Genomic DNA, 27,659 nt, shown 5'->3' on the forward strand with positions numbered 1-27,659 from the left:
CAACAGATGAATGGTTAAATAAATTGTGGTATATTCACACAATGGAATACTACGCATTGATAAAGAACAGTGATGAATCTGTGAAACATTTCATAACATGGAGGAACTTGGAAGGCATTATGCTGAGCGAAATTAGTCAGAGGCAAAAGGACAAATATTGTATAAGACCACTATTATAAGATCTTGAGAAATAGTATAAACTGAGAAGAATACATACTTTTGTGGTTACGAGGGTGGGAGGGAGGGAGGGTGGGAGAGGGTTTTTTACTGATTAGTTAGTAGATAAGAACTGCTTTAGGTGAAGGGAAGGACAATACTCAATACATGGAAGGTCAGCTCAACTGGACTGGACTAAAAGCGAAGAAGTTTCCGGGATAAACTGAATGCTTCAAAGGTCAGCGGAGCAAGGGTGGGGGTTTGGGGGCCATGGTTTAAGGGGACTTCTAAGTCAATTGGCAAAATAATTCTATTATGAAAACATTCTGCATCCCACTTTGAAATGTGGTATATGGGGTCTTAAATGCTAACAAGCGGCCATCTAAGATGCATCAATTGGTCTCAACCCACCTGGAGCAAAGGAGAATGAAGAACACCAAGGTCACATGATAACTAAGAGCCCAAGAGATAGAAAGGGCCACATGAGCCAGAGACCTACATCATCCTGAGACCAGAAGAACTAGTTGGTGCCCGGCCACAACTGATGACTGCCGTGACAGGGAGCACAACAGAGAACCCCTGAGGGAGCAGGAGATCAGTGGGATGCAGACCCCAAATTCTCACAAAAAGACCATACTTAATGGTCTGAATGAGACTAGAGGAATCCCAGCGGTCATGGTCCCCAAACCTTCTGTTGGCCCAGGACAGGAACCATTCCCGAACACAACTCATCAGACATGGAAGGGACTGGACAGTGGGTGGGAGAGAGATGCTGATGAAGAGTGAGCTACTTGTATCAGGTGGACACTTGAGACTGTGTTGGCATCTCCTGTCTGGAGGGGGGATGGGAGGATAGAGAGAGTTGGAAGCTGGCAAAATTGTCACGAGAGACTGGAAGGGCTGACTCATTAGGGGGAGAGCAAGTAGGAGTACGGAGTAAGGTGTATATAAACTTATATGTGACAGTTTGACTTGATTTGTAAACGTTCACTTGAAGCTCAATGAAAGTTAATTAAAAAAAAAAATCTTAAACTAAAACTATCCCCTGAAATCTTCTTGAAATCAAACAATAGTTTAGCTTAACTAGTAAAAAATACCTGCCATGAGCATTACGCTCTTTTAAGAACAATCTATAAGGGATCAAGATGACAACAGCAACTCAAAAGATAGACAAAAATCTTAGGGGTCAGTGAGTTTATATTAATGGGAAAGAAACAACTTAGAAAAAGAGGGTGAGAGTAGTTACACAACTCAAAGAATGTAATCAATGTCACTGAATTGTACATGTAGAAACAGTTGAATTGGTATATGTTTTGTTGTGTATATTCTCAACAACAACAACAAAATTAATTTAAAAAAGGAAGGATTCATTATAATAATGAAAAAGCGAGTATAAGTAGTGGCTAGAGTCTCTTGTGAGGGCAATGGTGGTTCAGTGTTACAATTATTACCTTCCATCTGCGAGACCTGGTTCTTCCTTCAGGCCAATGCAACTCAAGAGCAGCCACCACCATCTGTTGTGGAGGCTTGTGTGTTGCTGTGATACTGAAACCGTAGCTTCCAGACTATAACAAACTAGGAGAAAAGGTCTAGTGATCTACTTCCAAAAATTAGCCAATGAAAACCTCATGGATCAATACAGTACAATTCACAACCTATTATGGGGATGGTGCAGGACCACGCAGCATTTTGTTCTGTTGTGCACGGGTTGTCATGAGTAGAGGCCTCATCGGCAGCTAACAACAACAATCTCTTTACAAATCAATAGACTAATTCTCTGCTGATATTTCTGCTTTCAAACTTATGTCAAAGTGTTCAGGTGTGTCCAACTGGGTGGGACAAGTCACCAGAAGAGCCAAATCCTTAAACAAACAGGAATCCTGACCGAGGACCAAAATGAGCTAGGAACCAGGGTTGCTGCTGTTGTTAGGTGCTATTCAGCAGGTTTCAACTCATAGTGACCCTATGTACAATAGAACCAAACACTGCCTGGTCCTGTGCTATCCTCACAATAGTTGCTGTGTTTGAGCCCATTGTTGCAGCCACTGTGCCAGTCCATCTCATTGAGAGTCTTCCTCTTTGTTACTGACCCTGTTCTTTACCAAGCATGGTGTCCTTCTCCAGGGATTGGTCCGTCCCGATAATATGGTCAAAGTAAGGGAGACAAAGTCTCGCCATCCTCGCTTCTAAGGAGATTTCTGGCTGTACATCTTCCGAGACAGATTTGTTCGTTCTTCTGGCAGTCCGTGGTATATTCAATATTCTTCTGCAACACCATAATTCAAAGGCATCAATTCTTCTCCAGCCTTCCTCATTCCTTATGTAGCTTTTGCATGCATATGAGGTGATTGAAAATACCATGGCTTGGGTCAGGCACACCTTAGTCCTCAAAGTGACATATTTTCTTTTTAACACTTTTTGAAGAGGTCTTTTACAGCAGATTTGCTCAATACAATACATCATTTGATTTCTTGACTGCTGCTTCCATGGGTGTTGATTTTGGATCCAAGTAAAATGAAATCCTTGACAACTTCAATATTTTCTCCATTTGTCATAATGTTGTTTGTTTATTGGTCCAGTTGTGAGGATTTTTGTTTTCTTTATGTTGAGGTGCAATCCATTCTGAAGGCTGTAGTCTTTGATATTCATCAATAGGTGGTTCAAGTCCTCTTCACTTTCAGCAAGCAAGGTTGTGTCATCTGTATATCACAGGTTGTTAATGAGTCTTGTTCCAATCACAACACCACGTTCTTCTTTATACAGTCTAGCTTCTTAGGTTATTTGCTGAGCATACAGATTGAATAAGCACAGTGAAAGAAAACAACCCTGACACACACCTTTCCTAACTTTAAACCATGCAGTATTCCCTTGTTCTGTTCGAACCACTGCCTTTTGGTCTAACTACAGGCTCCTCATGAGCACAATTAAGTGTTCTGGAATTCCCATTCTTCCCAATGTTATCCATAATTTGTTACGATCCACACAGTTGAAGTCGAATGCCTTTGCATAGTCAGTAAAACACAGGTAAACATTTTTCTGGTATTCTGTGATTTCAGCCAAGATTCATCCGACATCAGCAATGATAGCCCTCATTCCATGTCCTCTTCTGAATCTGTTGTATGGCTACAACCATTTTTTAATTATCTTCAGCAAAATTTTACTTGCATGGGATATTAAGGATATTGCTCAATAATCTCCACATTCTGTTGGATCAGGTTTCTTTGTAACCAGCACATACATACATGTCTTCCAGTCAGTTGGCCAGGTAGCTGTCATCCAAATTTTTTGGCATAGATGAGTGAGCGCTTCCAGTGTACATCCGCTTGTTGAAACATCTCAGTTGGTATTTTGTCAGTTCCTGGAGCCTTGTTTTCGCCAATGCCTTCAGAGCAGCTGAGACTTCTTCCTTCAGTACCATCGGGTTCTTGATCATATGCTACCTCCTGAAATAGTTGAATGTTGATCAGTTCTTTTTGGTGTGGTGATCATCTGTATCAACTTTTGGTGCAGTAATAGCTGCATCAACTTTTAAATCCCCTTTCTGCAAAAGGTTGAAAACTGCCCAGTCACTGTTTATAAAATTGAAAGAGGTCAAATTTTAACAGAGAGCTAAGAGAGTCCTAATTTTCCTAAAATTTCATTTCTAAGGCAACTTTAAAATAAATACCTTAAATTCTTGAGAAAACGAATGACCTATATTTTGACTCTAAACTCCAAAGCAAAATTTTAGTCTCTGAGTCCAGAATAATTTTAGTATGTATACTGGGGAGAGATTGTACACTGCCGTACTATTACTATAGCTATGGTGGGGAAATAATGAATCAATCCATTTTAAACCATCATCTCCAAATTAAAATAATCTAGATTCAATTGAATTTTCCTCATAGCACCAGAGTTTTTGTCTTTCACTGATGCATAACTTAGCACTCATACATAAAATTTCAGCAGGATTCCACCCTCAGCCTTGCATAGTATTTAATCTTAGATTAGGAATAGACTACAATAGTTAGAGCAAGCTGTGCTATAGTCACAAAGATAAAATGGAACATGTAAATCAGGTGATAATTTCAACTAACAACTATAATTGTTATTTATTAAATTGGTAAATGTCTTGGAAAAAGTACAACCAAAGTGCTCCTTAGAAGCAAGAATGGCAAGACTACATCTTACATACTTTGAACACGTTATCAGGAAGGATCAGTCCCTGGAGAAGGACATCATGCTTGGAAAAGTACTGGCTCAGTGAAGAAGAGGAAGACCCTCAACAAGATGGATTGACACAGTGGCTGCAATAATGGGCTCAAGCATAACAATGATTGTGGGCATGGCACAGGACCAGGCAGTGTTCCGTTCTGAATTACATAGGGTCGCTATGAGTGGGAACCAATGAAATGGCACCTAACAACAACAACAAAGTTGTTAAAAGTAAGAATATGGTTTTCATTCATTACATCTGGGATAAAAATATGACCCAAGGGAAGGATATTCAAGCTGGTTTCCCAGGTAATCCTGACTTCCCAGATGATCCTATCTTCTATTGACAATACCCAAGCATCAGTGCTTCTTTTTCAAGCACCTTACTCCTAGCTCTAAGGGCCTTTCCTTGCGCTTCTTATAGGGCGCACTTCATAGCTCATCTCAATAGACATAACCAAGACATACACTAAGAGTATAAAAACCAAAAACACCAAACCCACTACCATCAAGTCCAACTCATAGTGACCCTATAGGACGGAGTAGAACTTCCCCATAGAGTTTCCAAGGAGCGCCTGTCGAATTTGAACTGCTGACCTCTTGGTTAGCAGCTGTAGCACTTAACCACTATGCCACCAGGGTTTCCACTAAGAGTATAGAAGCTAGAAGCTATTTATCTCCCATGAGTGAGGATCTCTGGGCACGAAACTCATGTCACCTAAGTATAGCCTGGTTACTAAATTTATCCTAGCATAGGTTACACATAAATCCAGATTTTACAGTCATCTTACAATTTCCTGGTTCACTCATGGAGTCCCTGGGCGGTGCAAACGGTTAACGTGCTCAGATGGAAACTAAAAGGTTGAAGGTTCAAGTCCACCCAGAGGTGCCTTGGAAAAAAATTCCTGGTGATCTACTTCCAAAAAAGTCATTTATTGATAACCCTATGGAGCACAGTTCTACTCTGACACACATGCGTAACATGAATCTGGATAGTTAACTCGTTAACTACACTCCTAACGAGTGAAATCCGACTGATTGCAAATAGTCCACTGAGTGGCATACCTGTTTAGAAGGAAGTGAAGACGAACAATATTCAAGTCTCTAAAGAGTCCAGTAGGAAGGAAGTAAAAAAGAACCTACTTAAAGAAATAAATGACATTTGTAAGTTACATTTAAAAAAAGTATTAAGCTATAAAAAAAAAGCACACACACACAAAAAGAAGTTCTAATTTCAAACAAGACATAAAAATCCACCACAAATAATAGTAACAGCTACCCGGCTCAGCCAACACTACTAATTTGAAATAATTTTTTTAAGCAAAATTTGACTCCTTTTTTTTTTTTTTTAAATTCTCTATGGAGAGTGGACTTCAAAAGAAATCCTGGGTTATTGGTGTTCCATAGACAGGAGTTATTTATTTTCAGTCCATACACTGACAGGCTCTGGGTCTTTCCTGTTGTCTGTCATCTGCTTCATGTCAGAGCTTATTATTTAATCAGAACTAACACATCATTTTTAGCCCTGCACCTTGACTCTGCAGAGCTGCTTGTTGGTCACCATTCCTGAGAAGATGGCTCTCTGTTCTCTTTCTCCAGTCCTTGTTTAAGCTACCTTAGAGATTACCCTATTAGCTTGACCATAACTTCACCTCCACATATGCTCTGCGTGATAAAAAAGAAACAAAGACTGGTGGAAATAAGCTGAGATTTTTAAATCCAAAGATGTAGATTTGAATCCTGATTTTGCCACTAATAAACTACCTCATTCTGGACAAGTTTCATAACATCTTCAAGCTTTGGTTTTCTTGTCAGTAAAATGGACAAAATAGCCAACAGCACAGGGTTGTTGTGGGGATCAAATTATTTTAAAGGATTTTACAAGTGTAAATTATTAAATATATGCATATATATTGGTGTAGTGGTTAAGTGCTACGGCTGCTAACCAAAGGGTCGGCAGTTCGAATCCGCCAAGTGCTCCTTGGAGACTCTATGGGGCAGTTCTACTCCGTCCTATAGGGTCGCTATGAGTCAGAATTGACTCAAGGGCACTGGGTTGGGTTATATGTATGTATATATCTAAATCCATATTATCATCATTTACTATGAACAGATCAAATTTGAAGAAAACAGGACCTCAGGACATGAATACTGCAAACCAGGAAAGACTAGAAGTATAAGTTCTTCAGGGCCCAACCTAAAAGTTTCTAGATGACAGACTCTTATCCTAGGGGAAGGCCAAGGTGTAGCAGGGGCGCATTGACTCACTGGTGGAGAGGTTTTACAAGCTTTGGCAGGTCAATGAGAGAACAGATGATTCTGATCCTCTTCTCTAGAAGTCAGAATTATTTATTAGTGGGATGTGTTCTACCATTGCTTTCCTTGATACAAATGTGTGGGCATATTCGCTAGAACTTCAGATCTAATCACTTTGTTTTGGATTCTTACTATCTTAATTGAACCCTGAGAAATCCCATGTTTACTTGGTTGGTTCTCCATTGCACATTTTGCTTTTTTTTTTTTTTTCTTTTCCTAATCTTCACACTAAAGCTCAGAGTAGATTGGGAGTTACTTTTAATTGTTTCATAGAATACCTTCATGTAAAATGTATATGTTTCCATGGGAGGAAAAATAGGGTATTCTAAATCCTTGCTACTCAATGTCTGGCCCCTGGTCTAGCGGCGCCATTATCACCTGGGAGCTTGTTAGCCGTGGAGTCTCAGGCACCACCCCAGACCCCTAGAATCAGAATCTGCTTTTTAACATGACCCTGGGCAATTTGTATATACCTGAAAGTTTGCAAAACACTGGTCTTGATCGTCTAATGTTTTTATTTAGTTCAACTTATGTCATTTGAGCTTAACCAACAATATTTAATTCCTCTGTAACTTCGTTAGAAATTATGAGATTTCTCTGTTTGGTATTTACTTTTTTTTTTTTTTTTTAATTTACCCCCATGTAACATGCTGTAGAATGTGAAGTCATTTGTGATTGGACCCCACTAGCCCACTCAGCCTCTTTTCTCTGCTTCTTGTTGTTCTCCTCCCTCTCAAACTATGTTCCAGGTGTGCTGCAGTGCTAGAAGCTGACTTTAAGAAGTTAAATGTGCACTGAGCATGGTCACAGTTGAGCATTCCCTTTGACTACAGCATTCGTTGCTCAAAATATTAAATCTGGGGTTACTAGGAGGATTAATAGCCAGGAAGAGGTTGAAGAGACAGTTAAAGCAGAAAATATGCCTGGCTTTATCAAAATTGGCTTGAGGCACCACAAAGCATTCTCTGTCCTGATCTTTTTCATTATATAACCTGCTTGTGAAATTCTGAATTCCCCATGAGCAGCCATTATGGGGAAATGATAGAAAATTCATCCAGGGTGCATTGGGGCTTTGCTTATGGAGGGAGACAGGAATTTCCTTTGGAATGAACCAAAACCAAACCAAACTTGATGTCATCTGACTCCTAGCAACCCAATAGGGCAGAGTAGAACTGTCCCATAGAGCTTCCAAGGAACACCTGGTGGATTTAAACTGCCAGCCTTTTGGTAAGCAGCCACAGCACTTAACGATTTGGAAAGCAAAAGGATGAAATAAGAAGAGGGAGAAGAAATAGGGCTCCATACAATACAATAGTGGCTACCGAGAGGACACAGGAAGACACAAATCAGGAACTGTACGTTTCAACATCCAGAACAAGGGTCAGGGCAGCAAAGGATGAGGAAATAGATCTGCACAAGATTGAACCCTGTAAGACTTGCATCTAGAGCTATGAGAGATCAGGGCTTTTTCCTTAGCACACGCGTAGTACTTTGCAAGGTTTTGTGCAACATGAGATGAAGGCACTGGTGATAGACATTATCATACTCAGATTTGAGAAATGAATCAATATTCAAAATTATAACTTTTTAAAATATTCTATGTGAGAAAATATTCAGAGCTACATTTCTAAAAATATAACCTATAAAATACAAAAACAACAACTATAACAACTTTCTCCAACCCCCTGTAATTTGACTTCAAAATGTTTTACCATTAGAAATTTCAAAGTAGCTTGGATTCTAGGGCTTTCGACTGCAAAGAAAAATATTGGGTCCTTTAAGTTGTTGATTAAAATAAACAAATGGAGAGAATGACCAAGGATGACTATATACTACCTAATTATAAACGCATTATAATTAAGAAGACTCTGAAGTATTATAAAGAATTCTACTACTTGAAGCCGTAAATTACAAGCGTAATCTCAAATACAGATTATTTCACTTTGAACAAGTTATTTCATGTGCTTGTAAACACATGGTCAAAAGATGGTGTCCCTTGTTCTAATCATCACATTAGTGTTGATTAGCCCGTGTCCAGCTAGGTTTCATTGACTGGAAATATGTCATATACCTAGATACAAGAGAAGCTGGGAAAATTAGTGTTTAGCTTTTCCATAAAATGACCAAGGGAACGGCGGATAAGAAAGGGGGTTGGAAAAAATAACCAACAGCGTCAGCCATATTTCCTTTCAATAACTTTGAACCATATGTTATTAATGTTATTAAATTTCCCTATGACAGAATATTTTGTTTTTACTCTACATATTGTACAATTATTTTTCTCCTGAAAATAAATCATTTTTCTTTACTTTGTCAGCTCCTATAAGCCCCTCTTATTCTGATCTCAGCAGCAAGTGATTTAAAAAATAAAGAAGAAAAGGTTGACCTGGAGTCAATTTTGACTCATGGCGACTGCATGTGTATCAGAGTAGAACTGTGCTTCATAGGGCTTTCAATGGCTGGTTTCTTTGGAAGTAGATTGCCAGGTCTTTCTTCTAAGCAAGTGATAGCATGTGTGTTTTGTACTGTTTTGTTTTGTTCCCACAGAACCTGATTAATCTACCTTGTGTGAAACCTGGTACAGGCATCATAACAACACAGAGGGCATGTCCTACAATTACCCTAAAGAAGATAAAAAACAAATATATCTAATTATTTTAAAGTAATTTCTTAAAATTTTAATGTGCTAACCACTTAGTTATTAAATACAATAGTTTACATACAGTTCTTCCTTTAAATAACTACTTTTTAATTAGATGAGTGTGGCAAAATGTCCTGCCTGAGACTGCAAAACCTAATTCTATACCTTGCAGTTTGCTTTTGCTAGCTCACACATGCTTATTTAATCTTTATTTAATAAAGTATTATTTTAATATTTTATTACTTAATGTTTATTGAGGTATATGGATTACACCTCAACATAAAGAAAACAAAAATCTTCACAACTGGACCAATAAACAACATCATGATAAACAGAGAAAATGTTCAAGTTGTCAAAGATTTCATTTTACTTGGATCCACAATCAACACCCATGGAAGCCACCAAAAAAAACACTGTTGTCATCAAGTCAATTCCAACTCAAACAACGTGTTGCATTGGGCAAATCTGCTGCAAAAGACTTCTTTAAAGCGTTGAAAAGTGAAGATGTCACTTGGAGGATTAAGCTGCACCTGACCCAGGCCATGGTATTTTCAATTGCCACATACACGTATGAAAGCTGGACAATGAATAAGGAAGACCAAAGAATTGATGTCTTCAAATTATAGTGTTGGCAAAGAATATTGAATATACTATGGACCACCAGATGAATGAACAAGTCTGTCTTGGAAGTAGTACAGCCAGAATGTTCCGTGGAAGCAATGATGGCGAGACTCCATCTCATGTGCTTTGGGCATGTTAACAGGAGGGACCAGTCCCTGAAGAAGAACATCATACTTGGTAAGGTAGAGGGTCAGTGAAAAAGAAGAAGATCCTCGATGAGATGAATTGACACAGTAGCTGTGACAATGGGCTCAAACACAGCAATGATTGTGAGGATGGCGCAGGAGACACTGTTTTGTTCTGTTGTAAATAGGGTTGCTATGAGTCGGAACTAACTCCACCACCACCTAACAAAAACAAACAACATGAGTCAGAACCAACTGGATGGCACCTAACAACCATCCTCTAAAAGACTTGCTTTCATATGTAAATAGATAATACTAGGCCAATACAGCTTCTCTCTTAAAGGGGCCTGGATTCATGTGCCTCTTACAACACTGAAAAAAAATTTTAAAAAAAGGTCAAATGATACAACCACAGAGTTCTTTAACCTGAGCTGTGGAGGTGGTTACCTCAGAATGCACTTTGAGGATAATAGTAAGTCCACCTGCCCAGAAAAACAGCTCCCTATTTATAAGCAGAGGCCAGTATTTCCACTACAACAGTTGCATTTTAATGGTATTAGGCTTTGGCCCATGTAAAAAAAAAGTAGGTACCAGTAGAAATAATAATTATTTAAGCTGATATTAGCTGATTCTACTTTAGTGTAAAGAAATGTGGAATGTTTTCTTATTATGATAAATCATGAAGGGGTACAGGGGTGAAAAATACAATACATGAGGATGTAAACATATCTCTGGACATAGCCCTGCACGGTCAACTGCCCAACAGGTAGACTTGAGTGGATCATAATTTGGAACTGAAATTGCCTAGGGGAGGGTCAGGCCCTCTAAATACAAAAAGAATGACATGGCTCTAAATACAAAAATAGTTGTTGTTTGTTGTTGTTAGGTGTGGTCGAGTCTATTCCGACACATAGCGACCCTATGCACAACAGAATGAAACACTGCCCAGTCCTGAGCCATCCTTGCAAACGTCGTTATGCCTGAGCTCATTGTTGCAGCCACTGTGTCAATCCACCTCATTGAGGGTCTTCCTCTTTTCCGCTGACCCTGTACTCTGCCAAGCATGATCTCCTTCTCCAGGGACGAATCCCTCCTGACAACATGTCCAAAGTATGTAAGACACAGTCTCGCCATCCTTGCTTCTAAGGAGCATTCTGGTGTGCTTCTTCCAAGACAGATTTGTTCGTTCTTTTGGTAGTCCATGGTATATTCAATATTCTTCGCCAACACAACAATTCAAAGGCGTCAACTCTTCTTCGGTCTTCCTTATTCATTGTCCAGCTTTCACATGCATATGATGTGATTGAAAATACCATGGCTTGGGTCAGGTGCACCTTAGTCTTCAGGGTGACATCTTTGCTCTTCAACACTTTAAAGAGGTCCTTTGCAGCAGATTTGCCCAATGCAATGCGTCTTTTGATTTCTTGACTGCTGCTTCCATAGCTGTTGATTGTGGATCCAAGTAAAATGAAATCCTTGACAACTTCAATCTTTTCTCCATTTATCATGATGTTGCTCACTGGTCCAGTTCTGAGGATTTTTGTTTTCTTTATGTTGAGGTGTAATCCATACTGAAGGCTGTGGTCTTTGATCTTCGTTAGTAAGTGCTTCAAGTCCTCTTCACTTTCAGCAAGCAAAGTTGCATCATCTGCATAACACAGGTTGTTAATGAGTCTTTCTCCAATCTTGATGCCCCGTTCTTCTTCATATAGTCCAGTTTCTCAGATTATTTGTTCAGCATACAGATTAAATAGGTATAGTGAAAGAATACAACCCTGATGCACACCTTTCCTGACTTTAAACCACTCAGTATCCCTTGTTCTGTCTGAACAACTGCCTCTTGATCTATGTAAAGTTTCCTCATGAGCACAATTAAGTGTTCTAGAATTCCCATTCTTCGCAGTGTTACCCATAGTTTGTTATGATCCACACCATCGAATGCCTTTGCATAGTCAATAGAACACAGGTAAACATCCTTCTAGTATTCTCTGCTTTCAGCCAGGATCCATCTGACATCAGCAATGATATCCGTGGTTCCACGTTCTCTTCTGAAACTGGCCTGAATTTTTGGCATTTACCTATCAATACACTCCTGCGGCCGTTTTTGAACAATCTTCAGCAAAATTTTGCTTGTGTGTGATATTAACAATATTGTTCTATAATTTCCACATTCGGTTGGATCACCTTTCTTGGGAATAGCTATAAATATGGATCTCTTCCAGTCAGTTAGCCAGGAAGCTGTCTTCTATATTTCTTGGCATAGACGAGTAAGCACCTCCAGCACTACATCTGTTTGTTGAAACATCTCAATTGATATTCCATCAATTCCTCGAGCCTTGTTTTTCGCCAATGCCTTCAGAGCAGCTTGGACTTCTTCCTTCAGTACCATTGATTCCTGATCGTATGCCACCTCTTGAAATGGTTGAATATCGACTAATTCTTTTTGGTATAATAACTCTGTGTATTCCTTCCATCTTCTTTTGATGATTCCTATGTCATTTAATATTTTCCCCAGGGAATCCTTTACTATTGCAACTCGAGGCTTGAATTTTTTCCTCAGTTTCAGCTTGAGAAATGCCAAGCATGTTCTTCCCTTTTGTTTTTCCGCCTCCAGCTCTTTGCACTTGTCATTATAATACTTTATTTTGTCTTCTCGAGAGGCCCTTTGAAATCTTCTGTTCAGTTCTTTTACTTCATCAACTCTTCCTTTTGCTTTAGCTGCTCTACACTCAAAAGCAAGTTTCAGAGTATCCTCTGATACTCACCTTGGTCTTTTCTTTCTTTCCTGTCTTTTCAGTGACCTCTTGCTTTCTTCATGGATGATGTCCTTGATGTCATTCCACAACTTGTCTGGTCTTTGGTCACTAGTGTTCAATGCATCAAATCTATTCTTCAGATGGTCTCTAAATTCAGGAGGGATATACTCAAGGTCATATTTTGGCTCTTGTGGACTTGCTCTGATTTTCTTCAGTTTCAGCTTGAACTTGTATATGAGCAATTGATGGTCTGTTCCACAGTCGGCCCCTGGCCTTGTTCTGACTGATGATATTGAGCTTTTCCATAGTCTCTTTCCACAGATCTAGTCAATTTGATTTCTGTGTGTTCCATCTGGCGAGGTCCATGTGTTTAGTCGCCATTTACGTTGGTGAAAGAAGGTATTTGCACTGAAGAAGTCGTTGGTCTTACAAAATTCTATCTTTTGATTTCTGGCGTTGTTTCTATCACCAAGGCCGTATTTTCCAACTACTGATTCTTCTTTGTTTCCAACTTTTGCATTCCAATCGCCAGTAATTATCAATGCATCTTGATTGCATGTTCAATCAATTTCAGACTGCCGCAGCTGATAAAAATCTTCTATTTCTTCATCTTTGGCCCTAGTGGTTGGTGCGTAAATTTGAGTAATAGTCATATTAACTGATCTTCCTTGTAGGCGTATGGATATTATCCTATCACTGACAGCGTTGTACTTCAGGATAGATCTTGAAACAAAGAGAGTGACAAGCTCTAAATACAAAGAGAATGGAATGTATAGATCCACATACAAAAGGTGAGGCAGCCAAAAGGATATGGCAACAAGGATTTGTAAGCATCTCACATTCAAAAATTGACCCCAATCCAAAGGGCAACTTAAAAGACATGATGAGCAGTCATTGGGAATCCAGTAATGGCAATGGTCCAACTTCAGGCAGAAAGGCCAATGTTTGACATCAGGGAAGTGTGTCAGCAGAAAATTGCTCCAAACCACCCATCCAGAGCTCAAGAATAGACTCAAATCTCTGCATTTAGGTCTATGAAGGGTAGTACAAGTGTTTAGCCCTAGAGAGACTGGGGTTTTGAAAGCTTATTATGACAAGAAACAGACCTAGAAGAGTACCTTTCAACCTTCTCACATCTTGGCTTACAAAAAAAATGGCCACATTTTTATCCTGAAAGAAATGGATAGAGCTGCTACAGAAGAAGCTGTGACCACGGAGCATCTCTAACCCTCTGTCTCCACATACTAGGTGGGAAGTCTGACCCAAAGGGAAGAAAGTAAGAGGATCCTAAAGCTCAGAATCATAAGGTTGATGGGGATGGGGAGGGAGGACATTTTGATCAAAGATTCTGTAGATGAATTCTGATAAGAAGGGGGAAAATGCAGACAAGAATCTCAAATTTTCATGGAATCCAGACTTTCTGGAGCCACTGAGGTTGGATGAACCCAGAAACTATTGCTCTGAGATAATCTTTAAACCTTAAACCAAAATTATCCCCTGAAATCTTCTAAAAACCAAACAATAGTTGAGCTTAACTAGTAAAGAATGTCTGCCTTGAGCATAGTGCTCTTTTAAAATCTATCTATATGGGATAGAAGTGACAACAGCAACTCGAAAGATTGGAGAGGAACCACAGGGAGCAGTGAGTTTATGTTAATGGGAGGTACAACTAGGAAAAGGAGGGTAAGAATGGTTGTACAACCCAAAGAATGTAATCCATGTAACTGAATTGTACGTGCAGAAATTTTTGAATTGGTGTATGTATGTTCTGCTGTATATATTCTCAACAACAAAAATAAAATAAATTATTAAGAAAAGAAGATTGATGACAGGCAGACTAGGATTGTGGAAGCTCTGAATAGAAGGCAGATGGCTCTTGTTATGCAAAGTGAAACCTTAAAGAGCAAACTGAGATGTAGAAAGGGGAAAGAGGGAAAGGGTGGGGAGCAACAAGGCTTGGGTAGTGAAAAGTCTCACTTTGTGTAATGATTTTGCCTAGGCCCAATAGCTGACATTCTTTTTTTTTTTTTTTAAGGACATAATCTTGTTGTTCAAGCATTTATTCATTTAACAAATATTTATTGAGCATGTACTGTATAACCAGCATACTGTTCAGTGCAACACATATACCTATGAATAAAAGAGACATAGTCTCTAACTGTGAACTTAAATGTACTGGGGAAGCCTGATATTGAGTAAACAATCCAAATCTTTTTTTAACACATTGTAGAAAGTACTATATGGTGCTTGCTTTAAGAAAGAATGATAGACAGAGGTGGGGCCAAGATGGTGGAGTAGTCAAGATACCTTCGATGGTCCCTCTTACAACAAAGACCAAAAAAAAAACAAGTGAATCGATTATATATATGACAAGCTAGGAACCCTGAGCTTCAAAGGCAAAGTTAAGAAATAGGACTGAGTGACAGGGGGAGGAAGAGACACGGAAGCAGCGAGGAGTTGCTGAGTCAGCAACATCGCCTCAGCCTCTGTTCCTCTGTGGCAGGACTGACAGTACTGTTCTGGTACTCAGCTGCTTTGGTGAAAGAAGGCAAGCAAAGTGGCGCACCCCTGACCCCCTTATGTGACTGCAGCAGGGCTGGTGGTGGAGTTTAGGATGCAGCTTCTTCAGTGAAAGAAAGCAAGTGAACTGCCACAGCCCCTACACCCTAGCACGACCACAGAGCCAGCACACACAATCTACACATACCTCCAGAATCTGAGATAAAACAGTGCTCTCGGCACAAGATAAGTGATTTTGTCTAACATACTGCGCAGATCTAATAGCTCTTCCTTTTGAAAGAACTCTCTCCTATCTATCTGATCCTTCCTCCCTCTGCCCCAGCTGGGTTCATTAACAGTTAATTTCCCTGGGCCCGAGACAGGCTCTGGTGCACTCCCTGAGCCATTCCCCTGGCCTTGGAGAAGGAACAAATTAACAAATGGGGGAAAAACACTCTGCCAACTCCCCTAATCTGGGAAGTCAGAGCAGAAGCAGCTCCAGTCCAGGCACAAGTGGTCCACAGACTTTGTCTTTACCCCTGCATAGATGAGGGTGGTCCCATTACAGCAGATAGGATCTGACTGTTATATTGGAAGGGTGAATCTGTTTGAGGTCTGACTGTAGCTGTTTCAGCTGTGCAGTGGAGAGGCAGATTTTGGATGTTTGATACTGCTCTGCCTAACAAACAGGGCCGTCACCTACCCACAGAAGGGGCCTGAGGACTGGAGGCTCTACCCACAGCTCCTAGCCACCTATGATAGGGCTCCAAAGATAAGTTGTGCCTACTAGTCCTTACTGTTAAAAGCATAGGATGTCTATGGTATGGCTGCAGAACCCACCTACCAGCATGCTTTAGAGAACAGGGACATGCCTTCCTCACAGACATTTGGGGGAAGGTTGTCAGCGCCCTGCCTTTCTCAGAGTGTGACCCTCTGCTGCTACCAGAAACCTGTGCATACACCAATCACCACTGCTCCTCTAAGATCATAGGTAAGAGCCTGCACCACACACTAGGTGACCAACTACCAGGACACCCGAGCTGAATCTGTACAAGAATACTGAATGGACTCTTAGGCTGATATACCTGGTAACAGCTCTAGTTATCTGGTAATAGGACATTAGTTCTTCAAAGGCTCCAATAATCAAGTTAGCTCACTCTAGGAGCCTATTTAGATGTATCAAAACAAAACAGGGCAAGAAACTAGGACATAGTGAGCAAACATAAAATAAATTAATACAATAACTTATAGAGGGCTCAGAGATAAAAGCCAGTAGGAAATCACATAAAGAAGCAGACCATGATTGTTTCAACAAACTCCCAAAACAAAGACTCAAGGACTGTTCCGGGTTGAGATGTATTCCTGGAATTACCAGATGTAGATTACAAAAGATTAATATACAGAACTCTTCAAGACATCAGGAAGGAGATCAGGCAAAATGCAGAACAAGCCAAGGAGCACACAGATAAAGCAGTCAAGGAAATTAAGATTTTTTCAAGAACATAATGAAAAATTTAATATGCTGCAAGAATCCATACAGAGACAACAATTAGAAATTCAAAAGATTAACAATAAAATTACACAATTAGACAAACCCACTAAAAACAAACCCACTGCCATCAAGTCAATTCCAACTCATAGTGACCCTATAGGACAGAGTAGAACTGCCTGATAGAGTTTCCAAGGAGTGCCTGGTGGATTCGAACTGCCAACCTCTTGGTTAGCAGCTGTAGCAATTAGAGAACTCAGTAGAAATTCGAAGGAGCAGAATTGAGGAGCTGGAAGTCAGAATTAGCAAGATTGAAGACAAAACACTTGGCAACAGTATATTCAAAGAAAAATCAGATAATAGAATTTGAAAAAATGAATAAACCCTAAGAATCATGTGGGACTCTATCAAGAAGAATAACCTACGAGTGACTGGAATACCAGAACAGGGCAGGATAACAGAAAATACAGAGAAAATTATTGAAGATTTGCTGGCAGAAAACTTCCCTGACACCGTGAAAGATGAAGAGATATCTATCCAAGATGCTTATTGAAGCCCATACAAGGTAGATCCCAGAAGAATGTCACCAAGACATATTGTAATTAAACTTGCCAAAACCAAAGATAAAGAGAAAATTTTAAGAGTGGCCGGGGATAAGCGAAAAGTCACCTACAAAAGAGAATCAATAAGAATAAACTCAGACTACTCAGCAGAAACCATGCAGGCAAGCAGGCAATGGAATGGCATATATAAAGCATTGAAGGAGAAAAATTGCCAGCCAAGAATCATATAACCAGCAAAACTCTCTCAAATATGAAGGCAAAATTAGAACATTCCCAGATAAACAGAAGCTTAGGGAATTTGCAAAAACCAAACCAAAACTACAAGAAATGCTAAAGGGAAACCTCTGGTTAGAAAATCAATAATATCAAATGTCAACCCAAGACTAGAACACTGGACAGAGCAATCAGAGGTCAACCCACACAGGGAAATCACAAAAATAAATCAAGATTAAAAAACACTCAAAACAGGGAATCAGCAATGTCATTAAGTAAAAGATGACAACATTAAATCAATAAAGAGAGACCAGATAAAGTAGTTGTAGATCTTCCATATGGAGAGGAAATCAAGGTGATATAGGGAGACACAAGTTAGCTTTAAACTTAGAAGAATAAGGGTAGATATTAAGGTAACCCCAAAGGAAACTAACAATCCTGCACATCAAAATAAAATATGAGAAAAATATAAAGACTCAGCAAAGACAAAATCAACAACAATGAAAAAGAGGAACACACAATTTACTAAGAAAAGCTACTACTCAGCACAAAAAAATAAGTGGAAAAATGAAACTGTCAACAACACACACAAAAAAAAGACATCAAAATGACAGCACTAAACTCATGTTTATCTATAATTATGCTGAATGTAAATGGACTAAATGCGCCAATAAAGAGGGAGTTGCAGAATGGATAAAAAAATATGACCCATCTATATGCTGCCTACAAAAGATACACTTTAGACTTAAAGACACAGACAAATTAAAACTCAAAGGATGGAAAAAAATATATGAAGCAACCAACAACCATAAAAGAGCAGGAGTAGCTATACTAATTTCTGACAAAATAGATTTTAAACTTAAATCTACCACAAAGGATGAGGAAGGACAGTACTTAATGATTAAAGGGACAACATACCAGGAGAATATTAACATATTATATATTTATGCACCCAACTACAGGGCTTCAAGATACATAAAACAAACTCTAACGCCATTGAAAAGCGAGGTAGACTGCTCCACGATCATAGTAGGAGACTTCAACACACCACTTTCAGTGAAGGACAGAACATCCATAAAGAAGCTCAGTAAAGACATGGAAGAGCTAAATGCCATAATCAACCAAATTAACCTCATAGACATATATAGAACACTCTACCCAACAGCAGCAAAGTATACTTTCTTTTCCAATGCGCGTGGAACATTCTCTAGACTAGACCACATATTGGGCCATAAAGCAAGCCTTAACGAATCCAAAACATCAAAATATTACAAAGCATCTTCTCTGACCATAAAGCCATAAAAGTAGAAGTCAATAGCAGAAAAATCAGGGAAAAGAAATTAAACACATGGAAACTGAACAACACTTCACTCAAAAATGATTGGATTATAGAAGAAATTAAAGATGGAATAAGGAAATTCATTGAATCCAATTGGAATGGAAACACTTCCTATCAGAACCTCTGGGAAACAGCTGAAGCAGTGCTCAGACGTCAATTTATATCAATAAATACACACATTTATTGATAAAATGTGTGCAAAGAAAGGGCCAAAATTTAAGAATTATCACTACAACTTGAACAAATAGAAAGAGAGCAACAAAAGAAACCCTGAGTCACGAGAAGAAAGCAAATAATAAAAATTAGAGGAGAATTAAATAGAGAACAGAAAAACAATTGAAAGAGTTAACAAAACCAAAAGCTGATTCTTTGAAAGATTAACAAAATCAATAAACGATTGGCCAGACTGACAAAAGAAAAACAGGAGACGAAGCAAATAACCCACATAAGAAATAAGATGGGCTATAGCACAACAGATCCAACTGAAATTAAAAGAATCATAAGAGAAACCATGAAAAATTGTACTCTAACAAATTTGAAAACCTGGAGGAAATGAACAGATTTCTAGAAACACATTACCTATCTAAACTAACACAAACAGAGACAGAACAGCTAAATAAACCCATAACAAAAGAAGAGATTGAAAAAGTAATTTAAAATCTCCCAACAAAGAAAAGCCCTGCCCTGACAGCTTCACTACAGAGTTCTACCAAACTTTCAGAGAAGAGTTAACACCGCTACTACTAAAGGTATTTAAGAGCATAGAAAAGGATGGAATACTCCCAAACTCATCCTATGAAGCCAACATGACCCTGATACCAAATCAGGTAAAGACTTCACAAAAAAAAAAGAAAATTACAGTCCAATAACCCTCATGAACCTAGACACAAAAATCCTCAACAAAATTCCAGCCAATAGAATTCAACAATATATCAAAAAAAATAATTCACCATGACCAAGTGGGATTCATACCACGTATGCAGGGATGGTTCAACATTAGAAAAACAATCGATGTAATCCATCACATAAATAAAACAAAAGACAAGAACCACATGATCTTATCAATTGATGCAAAAAAGGCATTTGACAAAGTCCAACACCCACTCATGATAAGAACTCTCAGCAAAATAGGAACAGGAGGAAAATCCCTAAACATTACAAAGGGCATTTTTGCAAAGCTAACAGCCAATATCATCCTAAACAGAGAGAGACTGAAGCATTCCCCTTGAGAACGGGAACCAGACAAGGATGCACTTTATCACCAATTTTATTCAACATTGCACTGGAGGTCCTCACCAGAGCTATTAGGCTATACAAAGAAATAAAGGGCATCCAAACTGGCAAAAAGAAGTAAAGTTACCTCTGTTTGCAGGGGTACAGAGAACGGGAACCAGGCAAGGATGCACTTTATCACCAATCTTATTCAACATTGCGCTGGAGGTCCTCGCCAGAGATATCAGGCTATACAAAGAAATAAAGGGCATCCAAATTGGCGAAAAGAAGTAAAGGTACCTCTGTTTGCAGATGATATGATCTTGTACACAGAAAAACCTAAAGAACCCTCAAGCAAACTACTGAAACTAATAGAAGAGTTCATCAGAGTATCAGGATACAAGGTAAACATACATAAATCAGTTGGATTCCTCTACACCAACAAAAAGAATGTCGAAGAGGAAATCACCAAATCGATACCATTTATAATAGCCCCTAAGAAGATAAAATACTTAGGAATAAATCTAACCAGAGACGTAAAATACCTATACAAAGAAAACTGTAAGACACTACTGTAAGAAACCAAAAGAGACCTACATAAGTGGAAAAACATACCTTGCTCATGGATAGGAAGACTCAACATTGTTAAAATGTCTATTCTACCCAAAGCGATCTATAGATACAATGCAATCCTGATTCAAATACTAGTGACATTTTGTAATGAGATGGAGGAACAAATCACCAATTTCATATGGAAGGGAAAGAGGCCCCTGATAAGTAAAGCATTACTGAAAAAGAAGAACACTACCTGATTTTAGAAACTATCATACCACCACAGTAGTCAAAATAGCTTGATACTGGTACAACAACAGATAAATAGACCAATGGAACAGAATTGAGAATCCAGATGTAAATCTATTCACATATGAGCAGCTGATATTGACAAAGGCCCAAAATCTGTTAAAAGGGGAAAAGACAGTCTTCTTAACAAATGCTGCTGACATAACTGGATATCCATCTGCAAAAAAAGGAAATAAGACCCATACTTCACACCATGCACAAAAACCAACTCAAAATGGATCAAAGACCTAAATATAAAATCTAAAACGATAAAGATCATGGAAGAAAAAATAGAGACAACACTAGGAGCCCTAATATATGGCATAAACAGTACACAAAACATTACTAACATTGTACAAGCACCAGAAGAGAAACTAGATAACTGGGACAAACCAAAAACCAAACCCAGTGCCATCGCGTCTATTCCGACTCACAGCAACCCTGTAGGACAGGGTAAAACTGCCCCATGGGTTTCCAAAGAGCGCTTGGTGGATTTGAACTGCCAGCCCTTTGGTTAGCAGCCGTAGCACTTAACCACTACGCCACCTCCTAAAAATCAAACACCTATACTCATCCAAAGTCTTCACCAAAAAAGTAAAAAGATTACCTACAGATTGGGAAAAAGTTTTTAGCTATGACATTTCCGATCAGTGTCTGATCTCTAAAATCTACATGATAAATGCAAAAACTCAATAACAAAAAGACAAATAACCCAACTAAAAAATGGACAAAGGATGTGAACAGACACTTCACCAAAGAGGACATTCAGGCTCCCAACAGATACATGAGGAAATGCTCACGGTCATTCATTATTAGAGAAATGCAAATCAAAACTACAATGAGATACCATCTCACTCCAACAAGGCCAGCAATAATCCAAAAAACACAAAATAATAAATGTTGGAGAGGTTGTAGAGAGACTGGAACACATATACACTGCTGGTGGCAATGCAAAATGGTACAGCCACTTTGGAAATCAATTTGGAACTTCCTTAAAAAGCTAGAAATAGAACTACCTTACCAGAAACCAAAACCCAGTGCCGTCGAGTTGATTACGACTCGTAGCGACCCTATATGAGTTGAGAACTACCTTACGACCCAGCAATTCCACTCACTGGAATGTACCCTAAAGAAATAAGGGCCTTCACATGAATAGATACATGCACACCTACGTTCATTGCAGCACTGTTTACAATAGCAAAAAGTTGGAAGCAACCAAGGTGCCCATCAACAGATGAGTGGATAAATAAATTATGGTATATACACACAACGGAATACTACACAACTATTAGGAACAACGATGAATCTGTGAAACATTTCATAACATGGAGGAATCTGGAAGGCATTATGCTGAGTGAAATTAGTCAATTGCAAAAGGACAAATATTGTACGAGACCACTATTATAAGAACTCTAGATAAAGTTTCAAGAGAGAAGAAAATATTCTTTGATGGTTAAGGAGGGTGGGGAGGCAGGGAGAGGGATGTAGACAAAAATTTATTAGGTGAAGGGAAGGGCAGCACATAACACAGGGACAGTCAGTACAACTGGACTAAACCAAAAGCAAAGAAGTTTCCTGAATACAACCAAAAGCTTTGAAAGCCAGAGTAGCAGGTACAGGGGTCTGGGGACCATGGTTTCAGGGGACATCTAGGTCAATTGGCATAACAAAATGTATTAAAAAAAATAGTCTGCATTCCACTTTGGTGAGAGGCATCTGGGGTGTTAAATGCTAGGAGGCCATCTAGGATGCATAAATTGGTCTCAACCCACCTGGAGCAAAGGAGAATGAAGAACAGCAAAGACACAAGGTAAATATCAGCCCAACAGACAGAAAGGGCCACATACACCGGAGACTCCATCAGCCTGAGACCCGAAGAACTAGATGGTGCCCAGCTACCACCGATCACTGCCCTGACAGGGAACATAACAGAGAATCCCCGATGGAGCAGAACGGTGGGATGCAGATCTCAAATTCTCGTAAAAAGATCGGGCTTAATGGTCTGACTGAGACTGGAGGGACCCTGATGGTCATGGTCTCCGGACCCTTTAGTAGCCCCAGATTGGAACCATCCCTGAAGCCAACTCTCCAGACAGGGATTGGCCTGGACTATAAGATAGACAATGATGCTGGTGAGGAGTGAACTTCGTAGCTCAAGTAGACACATGAGACCATGTGGGCGACTTCTGTCTGGTGGCAGATGAGAAGGAAGAGGGGGGCGGCAGCTGGCTGAATGGACATGAGGAATACAGGGTGGAGAGAAGGAATGTGCTGTCTCATTAAGGGGAAAGCAGCTGGGAGTGCACAGCAGGGTGTGTATGGCTATTCGTATGAGAGGCTGATGTGATTTGTAAACTTTTATATGTATAAATAAATTAAAAAAAAATAGCTGGACACAGAGTAGTAAAATTGGAAGACGTTGCCAAAAAAAGGAGAAAGAGAATGATAGAGCCAGGTGGCCAATGCCTTTATTCTAGGAGATCAAAAATAGCTTTTCTAAGGTTGTTACACTGAAGTTCCAAGAAGATGCAACAGGAAAAACTTTGGTGGTTCTTCTTTCGTATTTTTAAATACAAATTTAAGCTTTCATATTATACATAAAGCATAAATATTATGTATACTATATATAAATATTATATACATATACATCTGTAGTAATATATAATGTTATATACTAATATATGACTATAGAGGAATAGTTGTGCAATGGATAATGGCTAACAACTAAAGTCAACTTTTTTAAAAAACTGGTTACTGGCTTTATTGTAAAATACAACATGTCATTGCTGGTTCTTAAATTAGCTTTCCTCTCATGTGAGAGAACAGGTAATTTTTCACAAAAGCATCCCCACCCCAGTGACGTCGAGTCGACTCCGACTCGTAGTGACCCTATAGGACAGAGTAGAACTGCCCCATAGAGTTTCCAAGGAGCGCCTGGTGGATTCAAACTGCCAACCTTTGGTTAGCAGCCGTAGCACTTAACCACTACGCCACCAGGGTTTCCTCAAAAAAGCATACACTTCTGAAAAAAAAAGGCAGTATTTAATCACGGTTACTATTTATGAAAGAAGCCTTGTTGGCACAATGGTTCAGTGCTCAGCTCTAACCAAAAGGTCAACAGTTCCAACCACCAGTTGCTCAGCAGGAGAAGGATGTGGCAGTCTGCTTCCGTAAAGGTTTACAGCCTTGGAAACCGTGTGGGGCAGTTCTACTCTGTCCTATAGGGTCACTATGAGAGTGGAAATTGACTCTATTTATTTATTTGGACTATTTATGATATCTGAATATAACAGCTGAAATCTGGGCAAACAGGCACTCATGTTCAAGATCAGAGGCCCTCAGGTTGATAGAAAGACTCTGAGCACCTAGGGGATGCACCTAGCTCTGGGAAAAATATCAAAGTAACTTCAGGCATTTACAGAATAAGCAAACTCATTCTAGTATGAGGCACAATCCAATTAAAAATGTCCGTTCCCCAAGGATGATGAAAATCCTAAATTTTGAAATGATCAATTAAAGGTTGATTGGCCCACAAATTTTGCTTTTATACACAAAAGTGTGTGAGGATCTAGAAGGGATATCAAGGAGTCCCCTTGGAGCCCTGGTGGCGCAGTAGTTAAGAGCTATGGCTGCAAACCAAAAGGCCAGCAGATGGAATCCACCAGCCACTCCTTGGAAATCCTATGGGGCAGTTCTACTCTGAGTCAGAATCGACTTGAGGGCAACGGGTTTGGTTTTGGTTCTGAGGGGCTGGTAGCGTTCTGTTTCTTGATCTGGGCCTGGGTTACGTAGCCTGATCAAGTTGTGAAAATTCACCAAGTGTACACTCATGATTTGTATGAGCTTTTCTGTTTGTGTATTGTACCTCAATAAAAAGTTTTTTGTTATTTTCTGGGGTTTTTTTGTTTTTAGGTTTGGGGTGGGTGGCGGAGGGAGTCAAGTCTTGGGAAATTCAAAGAACTTTCATGGGGAACACTAGAACAAAATCTTAAAAGGTAAGTTGAAAGGAGACCTTACAAAATTGAAAATTAGTTGGTAAGACATCTCTAAGCATGTTCCTTTAGATAATGGGGGGGGGTATCCAAGAGGTGCACAAGAGTTAATAAAATCTGAGATCCTTGTATTTACCTAAAACCAAAGTTCAGGTTAACTGTACACTTTAAAAATCAGTGTCATCCTTTAATCCATATTCTAATCATAGCTTCATCTTCACATATGGTATTCATTTAGACACACCTGGAAGTTCTATGGTTGCTCTTTCACAATTTTGATCACTGACGCCTAAGGCAAGTGCTCATAAAACTATAAACACTGAACTTACTTCTTTCAGCTATCAAATAAAAAATAAAATTAATAGTATGTTTACAAGAACAATGGAGGAAAATATGAAGTTGGACTTAATATTTACCAAAAAAAATAACTAAGTTAAATTAAAAAGTGTTTCACTCTCTTGTGTCTCATTTCCCTGCTCTTTTCTCTATTTTTTTTTAATTACTTGACAGATATTTTGATACATGAATCAACTTCTTCAAGTGTCCGTCCTAATTCTTTTGAATGTTTCCCATTTACAAATACATTTCTTAGACCTTAAGCCACTTGAAACTTTTCAGATTTTCAGATCAGAGGTAATTATATAAAAACAAGACTCTCCTTTTTTTTCTGTCCTCCCCGCCACCATTGATAACATAGATTTTCCCTAGATCTGCAAGATAGATGATGATTATTTTAAATTGTAGTTACTTCCCCTCTGAATGTGTAGTAGCTATGAGGCTCTCAATAAGAACGGGGGTCAAACTTATCTTCTAAATGGTATATCATCACTCTTAGAGAATTTCTCAAACAATAACCTAGGGCATAAATCACACAGTTTCAAAATAGTCATTTAATTGTGAATAAATGCTAAAGGGAAAGTACTATGGAAAATTACAGTTTTCAGCACTCATTTTCTTCAACAATAGAGCCTTAAGTTCACTGGAGGGGGGAAAAAAAAAAGCCCTGAACATTTGCTAATGTTGTGGTTTATTCCAACAGTTGCTTCAGATCAGATCATACAAGCCTTCATTCACTTTTTATGTGTCCTGAAACCAGTTACTCATGGTCATTCAATCTCTTTCTTATTGGATCCTAACAGAGGCATTCACCAGCCCTATTGTTCTCAAAGGTTAAAATACTCTAGAAATTACTACATCACTGTGAAAGTATGTCTTGATCATAGGAACACACTCAGCAACAGGACCAAAGACTCATACAGAGGGACTGAATTTTAATTTGATCTCTACAATTAACTAGATGAGAAAAACTCATCCAGTTATCTCATCTGCAGTCTCTGTCCCAGATAACACAAACTTTCCTAAGTTGTGTTCTAAGTTACTAAGATGCTTCACAAAAAAGTTTGGGCAATTCTGAGACTTCTATCCCTCTCTTGGAGGCTCACAAAGTATATTACCACGGTAACGTTTCCGAGAGCTCCTGCACTCCTTAACTTTGTTCAACCCGTACAGAACGTGTTGCTTTTCTTTAACCGAACAGCCATTAGCATCTGTGGATCCCATACTGGAAAATACTCCACTATTGATTTTCAAACGACATTCTGCAAAAATCTCTTAGGGATTGCCAGGAAAGTATACTAAGGAGTGGAGAGTGGGGATGCAGTAGGGAGGAAGTCAGCAGCAGGACACTGTGTCACTGGCTCCACTTTAGTCTTTTTGAGCTTCAAGATACAATAACTCTCTGAATGAAGAAATCCATGACTTCATACACACACACACACACACAAGCAGTCTCCGAGTTAGGAACAAGGTCCATTCCTAAGTCTGCCTTTACGTCAAGTTTGTAGATAAGTAGGAACAGGTACATTTTGTTCTTATTTAAGAGTAAATTAGTCAAATGTTTACCTTAGTATATAATATACATATTTACATTCCAATGAGTATAAAACACTTAAACACTTCCAAATACACTAAAACATCTTAAACATAGTAATACACCCATATACAATAATCATAATACAGTAAAAACGAGAGAAGGCTGCTGTTGAAGAACATGGGCTTGGTGTTGGAGAGGATAGACTTGGTGCTGGAGAATCAGGGTTTGATTCTACTTGAGAGGGGAGTTTACTACTGGTTTACTACCTGAAGTGGGCATCAAGGGAGGTTTGTATAGAGCTTTTCTTTTTCTTATCATAAATGCCCTTGCAGCAGCTGAGGCCCTCGGTTACTATAAACTTTGGTGAATCCCTGTGTGTAAGAATCTTGCTCGTCTAACTTTACCATCCCTGCTTCAATAAGACTAAAGTCTTCAGCTAATTATTTCATCAGAATTTTTTTCAGTCCTGGAGTTTTCAGGTCCCGGTCTTCTTCCACAAATGCTATCATCTGCTGCTATAGTTCCATAAAGTCTTCATTGGTTAGTTCTATTTTCACTGATATCTAATTGCAGTTGATTACCAACATCAACAACAGCTTGCCTGATGTTCTTCTTCCTTGAGCCGACAAGCTGCTGAAGTTGTACAATGTTTCCATCAGCATCACAAAGCAGTGCGTGCCTTCATTATTACGTATTTAACTCAATTTTTTAATACAATAGGCTTTATGGCAGTCCGTCTCTTAAGTACCAGTTGTCTGTATGTCGGATGTTCTCAATTCGGGGACTTACTGTGTGTAAGTGTGTGTGTGTGTGTGTGTGTGTGTGTGTGT

The 27,659-nt window shown here is 39.1% G+C and overlaps 1 long non-coding RNA gene across 1 annotated transcript in view; it reads right to left on the reverse strand.

The window, feature by feature from the left end:
• Positions 1-401: 401 nt before the first annotated feature.
• The window catches only part of LOC135232247 (uncharacterized), a 31,420-nt gene continuing 4,162 nt past the window's right edge, over positions 402-27,659 (reverse strand). The window contains exons 2-3 of the long non-coding RNA XR_010322711.1: positions 5,416-5,489; positions 402-3,599 (exon numbers count right to left, since the gene is read on the reverse strand). This is a non-coding gene — a long non-coding RNA (uncharacterized LOC135232247). The remainder of the gene's footprint in view (positions 3,600-5,415; positions 5,490-27,659) is intronic.

This window comes from Loxodonta africana, chromosome 8 (genome assembly GCF_030014295.1).
Source record: "Loxodonta africana isolate mLoxAfr1 chromosome 8, mLoxAfr1.hap2, whole genome shotgun sequence".
NCBI lineage: Eukaryota > Metazoa > Chordata > Mammalia > Proboscidea > Elephantidae > Loxodonta > Loxodonta africana.